Source organism: Ovis canadensis, chromosome 21 (assembly GCF_042477335.2).
Source record: "Ovis canadensis isolate MfBH-ARS-UI-01 breed Bighorn chromosome 21, ARS-UI_OviCan_v2, whole genome shotgun sequence".
NCBI classification, from domain to species: domain Eukaryota; kingdom Metazoa; phylum Chordata; class Mammalia; order Artiodactyla; family Bovidae; genus Ovis; species Ovis canadensis.
The window spans coordinates 38,304,372-38,320,496 of NC_091265.1; positions in this window are offsets into that span (position 1 = coordinate 38,304,372).

A 16,125-nucleotide genomic window follows, 5' to 3' on the forward strand; every position below is an offset into this window, starting at 1 on the left:
ATTTCCCAGCTTCTCCTGACATTTGCTCATAGGTCAACAACTGGTCTGAATCTACCATTCCAAATAAATTTCCATGTTTCTTTTTCAGTGTACCATACATCCCAACAAACTGGAGCACTCTGTTACTAACAAAAGGCCCATTTTCTGTTTTTCTGCCTTTTTGCTCACTGTTAATGCCCACACATCCTTTTCCTTGCCTTTCATTCATCAACGCCCAACATTACTCATCATTCATGACCCAGGAAATAAGTGATGGCATCTACAGCATAAATCTGAAGACCTGGGTGAAACTTCTGCTGATGGCTTGTATTCTCTTTAAGTTCCTTCCTTTACCCTCTCACTGGAAATTGAGATCCCACCCTGGCATTGGCAAAGATATACAACCTTGAAGAAGGTAATTAAACTTCATCATGCTTCAGTTTCTTTATCTGCTAAATGCAATAAGTTATATATACCTTTTTCACATTAAATTAATGTATGTAAGTAATCACTCACAGTGCCTGGTACATACACTTAATACATGAGAGTGACTATTACTATTATTATTATCATTAATCTATACTTTTATATGACACCTATCAGCTCCTGCTTTGCAGTCTTTGAAAGTGGATACCATATTTGCATGAGGTGTACCTTTCATAATTCATGTCAAGATATCTGACAAACAGTATTAACAGTGAATAAGGCTGAATAAATAAATCCTCCTAAGGTTTATTATTGGGAGCTCCCCTGTGCCAAAGAGTATTGTATTATTTCTCTTGGGCTGCCATAATTGATTACCACATATTGAGTGGCCTAAAGTAACAGAAATTGACTCTCTCACTGTTTAGGAGGCTAGAAGTCCAAACTCAAGGTGTCAGCACCAATTGCCTGTGAGGGGAAAATCGCCTTATATCTGGGCTAGTTTCTGGTGTTTAAGGGGGTGGCAGAGGATAAGATGGTTGGATAGCATCACCGACTCAATGGACGAGTTGAGAAAATTCTGGGAGGTAGGGAAGGACAGGGAAGCCACGAGTGCTGCAGTCCATGGGGTCACAAAGAGTTGGATATAACTTACGACTAAACAAAACGAAGACGATAGATGTGTTCCTCAAATCTGTGCTCTCTCTTTTCATTCCCTTCTCTGTGTCTCTGTGTCCTTTCTTATTATAAAAGCATCAGCCACTGGATTTAGGGCTCAGCCTGAATCCAGAATGATTTCATCTTAAGATCCAAATAAGGTCACCTTCCAAAGTTTGAGTAGGGAGTTTTGTGGAAACACTATTCAACCCGTGACAAGTTTCAGCATCTGCATGAAATAAGGATAAATAATAATATCTACCTTAAAGTGTTTCTATATGGATTACAACAGATAAGTCTTATAAAGGACTTAATAGAGTCTTGTTGTTTTGAATCAGTCAATAAATGTTGGCCTCTTCCTTTATTTATTTATTTTTATTTTTACAGGGTGGCTCCCTTCATCTGGAAACCTCACCACCCCTCACACTTTTTACTTGACTGCTGCTGCTGCTGCTGCTAAGTCACTTCAGTCATGTCCAACTCTGTGTGACCCCACAGATGGCAGCCCACCAGGCTCCCCCGTCCCTGGGATTGTCCAGGCAAGAACAATGAGTGGGTTGCCATTTCCTTCTCCAATGCATTAAAGTGAAAAGTGAAAGGGAGGTTGCTCAGTTGTGTCCAACTCTTCACAGCCTCATGGACTGCAGCCCACCAGGCTCTTCCGTTCATGGGATTTTCCAGGCAAGAGCACTGGAGTGGGTGCCATCGCCTTTACTTGACTAACTGTTTCTAAATAGTTGTGCCTCAACTTAAGTGTCACTTCTTCAGCAGTGTTCTCTGACGTTTCCATAGAATCGAATAGTCCTCAATCCCCTTTCTCATTCTTGATCACAATTGTGTAAAGACTGGTTAATTATTATGATCAAATAGTAACTGAATGTACTTTAGCTAATTAAACTTTAGTATCTGGCTCCCTATGGAGGTACATGCTCTGTGGGAACGAGAACTCTCTTTAGTTTGATATGAACTCAGATTACCTGGGAAGAATCCTACCTCTTCTTCCTTGAGTAAATCCCTTAATCTGCTTAAGCTTCGGTTTCCTCATATGAAATGGCTCTAATAACATTACTTGCATGAAGCAATTGTATGGATCAAATGGAATCCTGTATGTAAAGCACAGCTCATTGTACCTGGTACATTCAAGTGCCTAAAAACTGCTGCTTAGTACTACTTTCAGTTCCTGGCATCTAGTTGAGGAAGTGAATGAATTAATATTGAATGAATGAGACAGGTTATTGGCCAAATCTAGGAATTCAACCTGCGCCACAGAACAGTGTGGCAATTTAATATGTTCCAGTGACCTTGGCCTTATTAGAGATTTTCTCTAACCAAACGAACTAGAAAGCCCAAGGGAAGAGGTGCCTAACACCACTGCCCCAAATAATTTTCTCCATTATAACCTTTACAATCCCATTAAAGCAAGAATTCAAAATTTAAAAAAAGGTTCATTGAATCCAATTTGTTTCTAGCCCCAGGGTGGTCTTTTGGAGATGGACAAGGACAGGAGGGCTGTGAAAAAAGATCAGCTGGGTCCAGGTCCTTAACAGATGAAGTGTGTGTGTCTGGAGGCAACAGTGCTGTCGCGTGAGAAGGGATAGAAAGTCATCAGGACTTTGCAGCTTTTACTGTGCTTCTCTACAGTTTAAGGGAGGAAAACCAATGTTGTATGGACATAAAAAGCAGCTTCAATATCAAAAAGAAAATTATTCACTATCCTGAGAATATATTGCTCTTCACAGAATAACCATGCCCATTGAAGAGCAAGCAGTATTTATGTTCACCTTGCCTATACAGCAGAAGAGATAATTCCGTGGTACACCTCTGCCATCAGACTGACCTGGTTTGAAACTCTGGTGGAAATGTCACTTTCTTTTTAAAATGAATCAGGAATCATACAGGGTCTTAAGTTTTCTTTGGAGGGTACAGGAGCTGACAGTTTGATTCCTGAAGTCATTTTATATTTCCTTAAATAGGGGAAACTGAACCAATGACTTTTTTTTGTTGTTGTTGTTGAGACACATACTTTTAGAAATTAAAGATAATTTAGCTCAAATATCTTAATTCACAAATGGTAAAGCTGAGGAGAAGAGAGATTAGGTGATTTGACAAGGGTCATGCTGCAATTTGGTATTTTGGATTCGGAATTCAAAGCTAGATCTATGCCACTGGTATCAGACCTCTTTCCCCTGTGCTTGGCTCACCTACTATGGACAGCTATTTCACTGAAGGATAAGATGCAGCATCAGGCAAATCCTGGACTAAAAGGGCACTGAAAGATTTCCCTGGTGGCCCAGAGGATGAGAATCTGCCTGTCAATGCAGGAGACGAGGGTTCGATCCCTGGTCTGGGAAGATGCCACATGCCGAGGATCAACTAAGCCTGTGTGGCACAACTACTGAGCCCCCGTGCTGCAACTACTGAAGCCCACACGCCTAGAGCCCATGCTCTGCAACAAGAGAAGCCACTGCAATGAGAAGCCTCCACACAGCAACTTGAGGGGAGACACCGCTTGCTGCAACTAGAGAAAGTCTGTGCAAAGCAACGAAGACCAAGCCCAGCCAAAAAAATAAATAAATAAATAAATAAAGTGAGAAAGACATTTTGTTTTTTTTTAAAAGAAGCACACTGAAGATTTATTTTTTTCTGCTTACTGAGTTTCAAGTTCACCTGTATGATGACCCAGGAAATACAGATTCTCTCTTTTAATAACAAACAGTGCTTAATAACTGGGAATGATATGTGAATATCGATAAAAATGGTTTCATTTATAAACATACACTACTTTTAGATGTATTTACTTATTTTTAAAGGAGAACTCTGGCTTCCTTTGCTCCACCTCCCTTCCTCCTCCCTCAGAAACGACTTGATTCCCCACATGAAATGTAAGATATCAGTGAGGGCACAGGTACCCATGGGCCAGGTTACCAGGTTAAAGTATCAACAACCTCTTTGTGTTGTTCCTTTGGCACCTCTTTCATTAATGCAACTGAGGGAGAAAATGAAACAGATTTGGCCTGCAGTGGTGACTGATTCTTGACAGTGGTGAGGTAGAGAGACATACACCTTGGGTTGTCCAGGGCTTTCACGGTTTGCCACCGAAAATCTTGTGTCACCAAGAACCTGCTCAATAGGAAGCAAACTGGACAGTCGGTTAGGGTAAACAGCTGTCAGGTTAGCCTCACATTGAGCAGGCAAACTCTCCTAGTCAGGGAACTTGATGCAGATTTAATCATACACTCAAGCTTCAGTAAAACCAAGTCCTAGAACTTAAGTTCAGTTTAGTTGCTCAGTCGTGTCCAACTCTTTGCGACCCCATGAATCGCAGCATGTCAGGCCTCCCTGTCCATCACCAACTCCCAGAGTCCACCCAAACCCATGTCCATTGAGCCGGTGTTGCCATTCAACCATCCCATCCTCTGTCATCCCCTTCTCCTCCTGTCCTCAATATTCCCCAGCATCAGGGTCTTTTCAAATGAGTCAGCTCTTCACATCAGGTGGCCAAAGTATTGGAGTTTCAGCTTCAACATCGGTCCTTCAAATGAACACCCAGGACTGATTTCCTTTAGAATGGACTGGTTGGATCTCCTTGCAGTCCAAGGGGCTCTCAAGAGTCTTCTCCAACACCACAGTTCAAAACCGTCAATTCTTCAGTGCTCAGCTTTCTTTATAGTCCAACTCTCACATCCATACATGACCACTGGAAAAACCATAGCCTTGACTAGATGGACCTTTGTTGAAAAAGTAATGTCTGTGGTTTTTAATATGCTGTCTAGGTTGGTCAAAACTTTCCTTCCAAGGAGTAAGTGTCTTTTAATTTCATGGCTGCAATCACCAAACTGTTTCCACTGTTTCCTCATCTATTTGCCATGAAGCGACGGGACTGGATGCCATGAAGTGATGGGACCGGATGCCGTGATCTTAGTTTTCTGAATGTTGAGCTTTAAGCCAACTTTTTCACTCTCCTCTTTCACTTTCATCAAGAGGTTCTTTAGTTCTTCTTCACTTTCTACCATAACAGTGGTGTCATCTGCATATCTGAGGTTATTGATATTTCTCCCAGCAGTCTTGATTCCAGCTTGTGCTTCCTCCAACCCAGCATTTCTCATGATGTATTCTGCATATAAGTTAAATAAGCAGGGTGACAATATACAGTCTTGACGTACTCCTTTTCCTATTTGGAACCAGTCTGTTGGTCCATGCTCAATTCTAACTATTGCTTCCTGACCTGCATACAGGTTTCTCAAGAGGCAGGTCAGGTGGTCTGGTATTTGCATCTCTTTCAAAATTTTCCACAGTTTATTGTGGTCCACACAGTCAAAGGCTTTTGGCATAGTCAATAAAGCAGAAATAGATGTTTTTCTGGAACTCTCTTGCTTTTTCCATGATCCACCGGATGTTGGCAATTTGATCTCTGGTTCCTCTGCCTTTTCTAAAACCAGGGTGAACATCAGAAAGTTCACAGTTCACGTATTGCTGAAGCCTGGCTTGGAGAATTTTGAGCATTACTTTACTAGTGTGTGAGATGAGTGCAGTTGTGCTAGAATTTAGCATTAAGCAAATGCAGTGGCTAACGTTTCTGGTATGTTTTGTAAATGGATTTTGAGATTTTATTCTCAAAGCTGAACTATGGATCTTTTCCCCACCCTTCTGATGGTTTCATGAGCTGCTGAATATACTGCAAATTACTTTTAAGCTTAAACTAGTGACAGCATACTTGTTATTTTCAACTCAAGTCCTTGACTAATATACCCTTTTCCTGCTTCAAATCCCATCATGACACCTACAGATATAGTAGCCATCTTATAATAGGAAATAATGATAATGAGGATAAAAAAGAAACAGGTAAGGATGGTAGAATGGAAAAAAAGAAAGATCTGTGTTCTTGCTGGTATAATTGAAACAATGAGAAAGTCTTGCAACTGCCTGTCTCTAAGATGTCCTTACCTGAAATAATAAATATTGGAGCCTAAGTCATTGTGCCCCAGTTAAATAACTATCTTAACTGATTCAGGTTCACATTAAGAATGCTATTATGTAAGTTCCTTTTTTGCTCACTTACTCAACAGTATGTGAATTCATATTTCTCTTCCAATAATATAGATTGACAGCATCTATGATGATGGTGAAGCCTAATTTTCCTTGGATATCCTAGTCCTCATTTCCCACCCGAACTTAATTTACCTGTATTTTGAGCTGTTTTAGAATTTTTATATTACTGTCTCATATAAGTTTTTTGGTAAAATTTTAATAAAATTTAACAGTAAAAGTATTAAGTTATCTTTGACTATATGGATAACCAAAAGATATAAAATAGCTTTAAGATTGTTTCAAAAAACTTGCAATTGAAAAGTTGGTGAATAATTTCTGCTCATTTCTGCTGCAGGACAGATTTCTGAAGACTAAGGAATAACTTTAGTCTGTTTTGCTCCTTCAATACTTGATTTCCTGACTGCAGAATTGGTTCTAGAAGGGGCAACTTAGAACGTCTTCTATCTCTTCCAAACAAGGAATGAGATGGCTTTCAGTTGTGAAAAATTTCACTGGATTACTCTGACCAAATGATTAAAAGGGGGTGGGAAGTGAAGAAAAGGAAAGGAAAGAAACAAAGGGAGAATGAGAGAAAGAAAAAAGGAACAAAATTACTGAAGGACATAGGAAAGGAAAGAGCAATGCAAACTGGAGTTCCAGTATGAAAAGCAAGTGGCTATGAGCACACATATCTGACTTGTTAATAAGCTAAACCCCCATTCATCATCTTATTTAAAAACTTTCAGTTCACTCTTATAATTTTCTCTTCCTTCAATGTTAGTGATTCTACAAAATGCAAGGTGACCTCCATCTTCCCAGAAAGAGCATTTTACCAAATCAGGAAACTGTCAGCAAGCACGTTGCTTCCAGCCTGCATCTCCCTTCATCCTGGAATCTTCCCGGCTGCAATGAGTGACGCAGACAATTCAGACACCTTGTTACTACATATTAAGCCCTTTCTCTCAGGGTTTGCAATCTATTGGAGACTCAGCAAAGGGACGTGCTGCTGATGTACTGGAGTTGTCTTGTTATCAGAATCTGAAGCCACCCTATAGCACAGCCCCTTGTTAATATCTTTAGTTCCCCTCAACCTGCTGTCTCTAAAATCATCCCTCTTGCCTTCATGCTGTTTGTGAGAATAAAAAGCAATCATTTCTGATCCAGTATGTCAACCTATATAATTGTCTATTTCTTCCTAGTTCAGTCTTGGAAGATTGTACTTTTCTAAGAATTTGTCTGTTTCTTCTAGGTTGTCCATTTTACTGGCATATAATTGTTTGTGGTAGTCTCTTATGATCCTTTGTGTGTCTGTGGTGTTGGTTGTAACTTTCCCTTTTTTAAATTAATTCTTATTGGAGTATATTTGTTTTATAATGTTGTGTTAGTGTCTATTGTACAGTAAAATGAATTAGCCATACATCCCCTCACTTTTAGACTTCCTTCCCTTCCAGGTCATCAAAGTGCATTAAGTAGAGATCCCTGTGCTACACAGTATATTCTCATTAGTTATCTATTTTATAGGACCTGACTTCTCTGGTAGCTCAGCTGGTAAGGAATCCGCCTGCAATGCAGGAGGCCCTAGTTCTTCCTGGATTGGGAAGATCCCCCGGAAAAGGGAAAAGTCACCCTCTCCAGGATTCTGGCCTGGAGAATTCCATGGATTGTATAGTCCACGGGGTTGCAAAGAGTCACTCATCACTGAGTGACTTTCACTTTTCTTTATGGGACCTAGAGGATTAACTTTTTCAATTTCTGATTTTATTAATCTGATTTTATAATCCATCTAGGCTTTAAAAATTAATCTATTTGTTATATGAACATTGGAATAAAATTCATATAATAACCAATGTCAGAAACTTAAAAATGGAAGACAGGCTAAGTCATTTCAGTTTTGTCAGACTCTTTGTGACCCTATGCACTGTAGCCAGCCAGGATCCTTTGTCCATGGGATTCTCCAGGCAGGAATGCTGGAGTGGGTTGCCATGCTCTCCTCCAGGGGATCTTCCTGGGGGATCTTCCAAACCCAGGAACAAAACCCATGTCTCTTATGTTTCCTGCATTGGCAGGGAGGTTCCTTACCACCAGTGCCACCTGGGAAGCCCAAAGGCGGAAGTATGCTTTCCTTATTTCCTTCATCCTACCCTTTAGAAGCTACTGTTGACAGTTTGGTGTGTACCCTTACAAAGATACTTGCAGGTCAATACCTATAATTTTTTACACATGTAAAGAGAATATTTAAAAAATTATTTATGAACTTATCCATATTTTTAAGTAGACAATATTCACCTTAGTCAGAACAAGATGTTGGTCTAATTGAAGCAGTTAAGAATTTTTCAAAAACAAAAGCAAAGTGAAGAGAAAGTATAGGGTATATGCAGCTTCTAAAATCCATGATAGAATATTGCAGTAGTTTAATAATATTGAAATACAGGCATTATGTATAGTAAAAGTATTTACTTAATTCATTTTGCTTCTCAAATGATTAAACAGTAATTTATCATGCTGCTGCTAAGTCGCATCAGTCGTGTCTGACTCCTAGCGACCCCGTGGACTGTAGCCTACGAGGCTCCTCCATCCATGGGATTTTCCAGGCAAGAGTACTAGAATGGGGTATCATTGCCTTCTCCTGTAATTTATCATGTGACCCAATAATTCCACTTGAGGTATTTACCCAAAAAAAATGAAAAATGGTTACACAAAAAAACTTGCACATGAATGTTTAAATCAGTATTATTCATAATAGCCAAAAGGTGGAAACCATCAAAATGTTTATCAACTGACAATGGACAAATGAAACTTGATATAGCCATACAATGGAATATAACTAATCTACAAAAAGAAAAAAACACTGGGATATGCTACAAAATGTATGAATTTTAAATCGTTATGCTAACTGAACCACTTATGAAAGACTACATATTATGTGATATAATTCATATTAAATGCTTAAAATAGGGAAATCCAGAGAGATGGAAAATAGAATAGTATTTGCTTAAGACTAGGGAGGGGATGATAGCTAAATGGTACAGGTTTACTTTTTGAAGTGATGAAAACATGCTAAAATTCATTGTACTATGGTAACATATATCTGTGAATATACTAAAAGCCACTGAATTATACACGCTAGTGACTAAATTGTATGCTGTATATTTATGTATCAATACAGCTTTTCTTTTGACTTCCACTTGACAAATTAAGAGCCAAGCTTACAGGTGTCACCCATAAGAGTTCTAGCGCATAGAGAAGACAACTTTCGTTTGCCATTAAAAAAAAAAAAAGCAGGAAGACTGGATTTAGAACTAGGAAGAAGCAAAATATGACAAGTAGGAAATGCCGCTGCTCATAGCTTTGGAGGATGGCAAGAAGAAAGATAGTCAGAAGGAGATAGGCATAGTAATAAGATGTAGATCGCATTTACATCTTCCTAGGCTTCAGTGGGAGAGGAATACACATCCTAATAACGTGAGTAGATGTAAGCAGATGCTGTCAGTACCCCACCAAAGCCGTCACTCACCTAGAATTTGCCTGTAGCTTCAGTGGACAATTTCCATAAAGATTGTTGTATTCTAACCCAAGCACTTATAATTCTTCACCTGGATTTATTTTTCTCCTGGTACAGGAATGTCCTTGTCCTAGTAGGGCAAGTAGAATTGCATAAGAATTACTCCTAGAAGCCACCCTCAATCAATTAGTGACGGGAATTGGTGGGTAAAGATCCCACCTTGTCCATCCCTCAGTGTAATAATCCTATGCTTTGCTTTACGCAGTCTCTGAAGACCCTCAGTGAGATTGAACTCTAATTTCCCATAAAGGTAACCCCCTGATAAACATTTGCTTTACTCTCTGTCTCACTTTCTCACCCTCTGGAATTTCATCCTAAATACAATTCTTTACCCAAATCTTTATTCCAGACTCTGCAATAAGCAGGGGGGCATTGAACTCGGGGAGCGATTGCCCCCATTTCCAGGGGGAGTCCCTAGGGGGAAACTAGGAAGTTATACAGAGGACTTCACATTAATTTGGATCAATCTACCAAGGAGTAGATAGGTCTGATCAGAAAGAACATCTAGTTCTCTTCCTCAAGGCTTCCTCAATTTTTGTTACCAGGGGGTCCTAAGTGGAGAACCTGTGGCACTGCCAGTTAGTGCCCTACCTAGCAGAGGCTGAGGGCAGCAGGCCACTGAGCCACAGGCAAGGTGGGGGCATGAAATAAATGAAATAAATCTGGAGAGAAATAAACTGGGAGAATGGAGTTGGCAAGTGGAGGATGTTGCTCCTCTCAAGGAGTGTTATCCAAGCCTCTACAGCAGATTTACTTGCCATATGATGTCAGCAGAAAAGACTACAGGTTCAATGGTCATAGAATGCTAGGAGGGCTCCGAGTGACCAGACCTACAAGGGTTATCTTGCCAAACAAAAGCAGAAAGCAGCTCACAGACTAAAATCAGCATGAAAGCAGATACCCTTCTCCCATGCCACATTTCCTTCCACGAATAAACTGTAACACCATCTTTTCAGTGGAAACAAGGTGGGAGACAGGCTCTCTGAGAAACTGAGCATGTTTATCCAGGAATTACTGAGACCCAACTAAAAGCACAGTTTATGTCTTTGAAGCCAACGAAGTTGGACACCTGGTAACGGTTAGAAATATTTCTCCCTGGCTACCAGCAGGTGGCGATTAAGATAAGAGTAATTCAAAAAAAAAAAAAAAAAAAGATAATATTTTGCGGCTTCTCTGATTCTAGTGTGAGTTAAATTGTGAATTCAACTATACACAAATGAGATGACTGTTGTGTAAAATCTCCATATCAATTTCAGTGAATGATTGTGCTGTATCCCATTAGGCTAACTTATTTAATCATCTCTTCCTTAATCAGTTCAGTTCAGTTCAGTTCACTCCAGGTGCTCAGTCGTGTCCGACTCTTTGCGATCCCAGGACTCCCTGTCTATCACCAGCTCCTGAAGTTCACCCAAACTCATGTCCATCGAGTCGGTGATGCCATCCAGCCATCTCATTCTCTGTTGTCCCCTTCTCCTCCTGCCCCCAATACCTCCCAGCATCAGGGTCTTTTCCAATGAGTCAACTCTTCACATGAGGTGGCCAAAGTATTGGAGTTTCAGCTTTAGCATCAGTCCTTCCAAAGAACACCCAGGACTGATCTCCTTTAGAATGGACTGGTTGGATCTCCCTGCAGTCCAAGGGACTCTCAAGAGTCTTCTCCAACACCACAGTTCAAAAGCATCAGTTCTTAGGCCCTCAGCTTTCTTTATAGTCCAACTCTCACGTCCATACACGACTACTGGAAAAACCATAGCTTTGACTAGATGGACCTTTGTTGGCAAAGTAATGTCTTTGCTTTTTAGCATGCTGTCTAGTTTGGTCATCACTTTCCTTCCAAGGAGCAAGCATCTTTCAATTTCATGGCTGCAGTCACCATCTGCAGTGACTTTGGAGTGACTTTTCATTATAAAATATCTCAGTTTCTAGTATTACATATTAGTATTACATATTAGTATTACATATTGCTTTCCAATCTTCTTTGTCTAATATATGCATAGATCTGTTTTGTTTAGTGTTTCCTTGGTGTATTTTTGGTCCATTCTGTTACTTTCAACCTGTGTTCTTATATGCAATGTTTCAAAAGGAAACTCTGGAATTTTATCAGGGGTACTTATTCTTGGAAGGACCTAAAGATAACTTTTTCCTAAGCCCTGAGTCTGTTGAATGCTTGTTTGAACTTTTGTTTTCAGCTATTATTTTTGCTTTTGAAATCTGCTATTTCCTTAAGATCAAATAATCACCATAAGCACAGGTTTAACTCCGGCACGTTGTTTTGCTTTCCTCTCCCAGACACTGGTTCTGCAAGGCCACAAGTCCCTATTTGCCTTGAAATTTCCTGATGTTTTCAATCAATTTTTTAAACACTTTACCTAGTTTCTCTAGTTGTTCTCAGGGTTCAGTAATCTGAACAAGAACCAGGATTATGGGAAGTGTAATTTCTTGCTGCTGATTAAAAACAGGATGAGTCTAATATGTTCGCATTAAGAATGCTTTCTGTACACTTTTCATCAATTTTTCCTCTTAAATTGATTTTTTCCTTCCTTTCCCTTTTCTTAAAAAAAGTTTATATTACTATCCTCTTCTTTTGATGCTATTTTTCTTTGTTCTTTTAAAATAGCCTAGTTAAAAACTACACATTGTCCCTAAAAACCCATGAGAGGTATTTACTGCACCCATAATATTTGAGCTACACATTATTTTCAGTACCATGTACCTGAAATTATTTTGTAAATTCCATTATATGATCTGTGAGTTATTTCAAAATTTGTTACATTATTTTCCTAGTTATTTTGTTTTATAGTTTGATTTTTATCATGAAAGAAGAAAATTATGATTGATTTTAGCCCACTGAAATTGCTGGGGGGTTTGGTTTGTTCTTGGTGGACTGATATTTGATGTGGTTTGCAAATGTTCAGAGTGTGCATGAAAAGAAATTTCTATTCCTCAGATATTAAGTACAATATTTCATGAAGGAAGTCTACTTTTTGATCATATTGTTCAAATGATCAATAGTTTTTCAGTTTATTTTTTAATATTTTTGTCTCCGTTGTAGTTTGTACTTTGCCAATTTGGTGAAGCTGCATTTACCAGAAGTCTTTTCTTTTATATGGTATGACATTAGATTACAAAAGAGGCAGATAGAAGGGAAGCCGCAGCTTTCTTTCTGAATGTCTTTGAAGCCAGTTATGGGGAAGGAAAAGGTTTTCCCGCTGGCTCAGGGGTAAAGAATCTGCCTGCAATGCAGGAGAAGCGGGTGCAATCCATGAATCAGGAAGATCCCCTGGAGGAGGGCAGGGTAACCCATTCCAATATTCTTACTTGGAGAATCCCATGGACAGAGGAGCCTGGTGAGCTTCCACCCTTGCTGCTAAGTCACTTCAGTCGTGTCCGACTCTGTGCGACGCCATAGACAGCAGCCCACCAGGCTCCTCCGTCCCTGGGATTCTCCAGGCAAGAACACTGGAGTGTGTTGCCATTTCCTTCTCCAATGCATGAAAGTGAAAAGTGAAAGGGAAGTCGCTCAGTCGTGTCCGACTCTTTGCGACCCCATGGACTGCAGCTCACCAGGCTCCTCCATCCATGGGATTTTCCAGGCAAGAGTACTGGAGTGGGTACCATTGCCTTCTCCAATATTTAAAGTCTAAACAACCTTAAAAACTACCCCTAAAATCATGCTTAGGTAAAACCTGCCTGGAATAGATTATATACAATGCATATAAACACACATATACCACTCTCTAGTTTGAAATTTTTTGAAAAACATATGGACAACACAATAATTTATAAAGAAGAGTTGTTTATATTAACACTGTAATAAAGCACAAACTCAGAAAAAAGTGATCAGGGTATTACTTCTCATGAATAAGGCAACTAATGTTGCCAACTACAGTATTTCAAAGTCCTTTACAAAAGGAGATAGCTTAATAAATTTTAGTTCAGAGTTTGTGTTACTTTTTCTTCTTTTTCTTTTCATCTGCTTCCATTTTAAGCTTAACTTCTTCAGCTGTAAGAGCTCCCAGTTTCTTATTCTTTGCTTTCTTAACCTTTTCCTTGAGGGCAGCCACATCAATCTTAGTTTCAGTAGCAGCTTCCTTAGGTTTCTTTAGGTTAACTGGTTTTTCTTTAGGGGGAATAAAAGCTTTGTTTCTTTCCTCTTGTCTCTTACTAAGAGCTTCTGCTTGTTTAGCCTTTATTGCTTCCATTTTCTGTCTCTTCTTTTGACTTGCCTTAAAAAAGTATCCACCACTAGCCAATTCTTTATCAATCTGACTTTCTGGCTGTGGTGGTAGGAATGGTGTATACTCTTTCTTAACAGTTTTCTTCTTTGGTTCCTTGCGTTTATTCACATTTTTGTGCTTGAACTGTGGCAAAAACCTTTCCCAACTTTGTGATCTTAACTCAGAGTCTTTCGCCAGCTCTTGTTTAATCACTAAGGTTTTAATATTGTAAAATATTTAATATTCCACCCTTGGGTCTCACAGAACTGGACACACGTGCAGCAACAGAGCACAGCACATGGGGAAGGGCGCACAGAAACGGACCCAGTGGGTTCTACTTGTCCAAGATCTTTTCTACTCCACATTCACACCTTTCTAGTCAGCAAGTGGCTCCAAGTCCCTGAGTGAAGCTTGACTGAGAGCTCAGGGCAGTAGTTACACAGCAGGCAAAGTTTTACACAGACTTTGCTGAGTGTCCCACGTTCGCGCATGCTCCAATGTGTCCGCAACATGGCAGTGTTTCAGTAGTGCTGAACAGTACTGTTCTTCTGCCCATCCAAAACTTCCCTCCCATAAAATTACTTCCTAGTTCCTTCCACAATACAAAAGTCCTATCTTTATAGCGAATCTTCTGTTATACAGTATTATTTTCTAAATTCCATCATATGATCTGTGAGTTATTTGAAAATTTGTTACATCATTTTCCTAGTTATTTTTTATTATTTTTTTCTAGCTTGATTTTTATTGTGAACAAAGAATTCACAAAGAATGATTTTAGCCCACTGAAATTGCTGGGGTCCTGCTTATACCCCGAGAATCAACTTGTATTGTTTAAACTTAGAATGTGATGTATTTAATTTCTCACCAATGTGCAGTTTTATTTTCTTGAATATATTGGTAAAAGCACATTGTTACAACCTCACCAGAGCCATGACAGGCTCAGAGAGGTACACTAGGCCAAAAATAATCCCTGAGTCATGCTTCCCGGGCTTCCGGAGATGGTAACTCTGGCCAATCAGAGAGATGGTAACTCTGGCCAATCAGAGAGATGATAACTCTGGCCAATCAGAGGGATAATGACTGGCCAATCAGTAAATACCAGGAAACCCCTGCAGCCAATCAACCCTTGCCAACTCCCTGTCTTTGTTCTAAACTTATAAATACTACTGTAAATCTGGGCTCAGGGCTCTTGTCAAGACTCCACTGTGCTGGATGAGACAGGAGCCCTGGCTCGAGCTGGCAATAAAACCCCTTTATGCTTTTGCATTGCTGTGGACATCTTATTCTCTCAGTTTTGGGGACTCGGGCTCTGGGCATAACATTTGGGGGTTCGTCCTGGATCCCTTTAACTGGGAAGAATAACATTCTCCCAGTAGAAGGGGTTTCCTCACTAGGAGAAGAGATATCTGAACACCGGTGTTAGTTTTGGATTGAGTTCAGCATAAGGCCGAGGCCCGGTATCGTGCTGGGGAGGCGGCTGGCTCTGGTTACTGGATTAGGTCCAGCGTAAGGCCAAGGCCCGGTATTGTACCGGGGAGGCAGCTGGCTCTGTGAACATCCTGCAGGTAAGACTGAGTGCATTGTTGGTGGCCACCTTGCGTTTGTTATCTGTTTGTCTATTTGTGGTGTCTGCATTGCTCTTTGTGTGCTCTGTTGGCTCCCAGTGTACTTTTCTGTGATCATGGGACAAACAACTTCTACTCCTTTATCTCTTATGATTAACTACTTCTCTGATTTCAAGTCTAGAGCACAGAATCTATCATTGCTGGTGAAGAAAAGCAAGTTAGTAACTTTTTGTTCTGCCAAGTGGCCTGCTTTTGATGTCGGCTGGCCACAAGAAGGCACCTTCAGCCTGCCTACTATTCAAGTGGTCAGAGAGAAGGTGCTTGCCCCCTACCCTTTGGGGCACCCAGACCAAACTCCATACATTTTGGTCTGGCAGGACCTGGTGGAAAACCCCCGGCCTGGCTAAAAACTTTTGTTTTTCAGCCCCTCACTTCCCTTCCCTCTTCCCCGTCCTCAGCTTCATAACTTCCACAGGTACTAGTCATGGAAACATCCAAAGAGAAAGAAGACAAAATGCGCAGCAACCGGGTGAAACCGGTATTCCAGGAAGCCTCACTATACCCCAATTTACTTGACCAGGAGACCGAACTCTCCCCGCCAGATCTCTCTATGCGGATCCACTTCTGCCCCTGCAGGTTCCTCAGGTCTCTTCTGGAGGGATACAAAGGGACACCGAGCCTTTGGCCCCAGCCC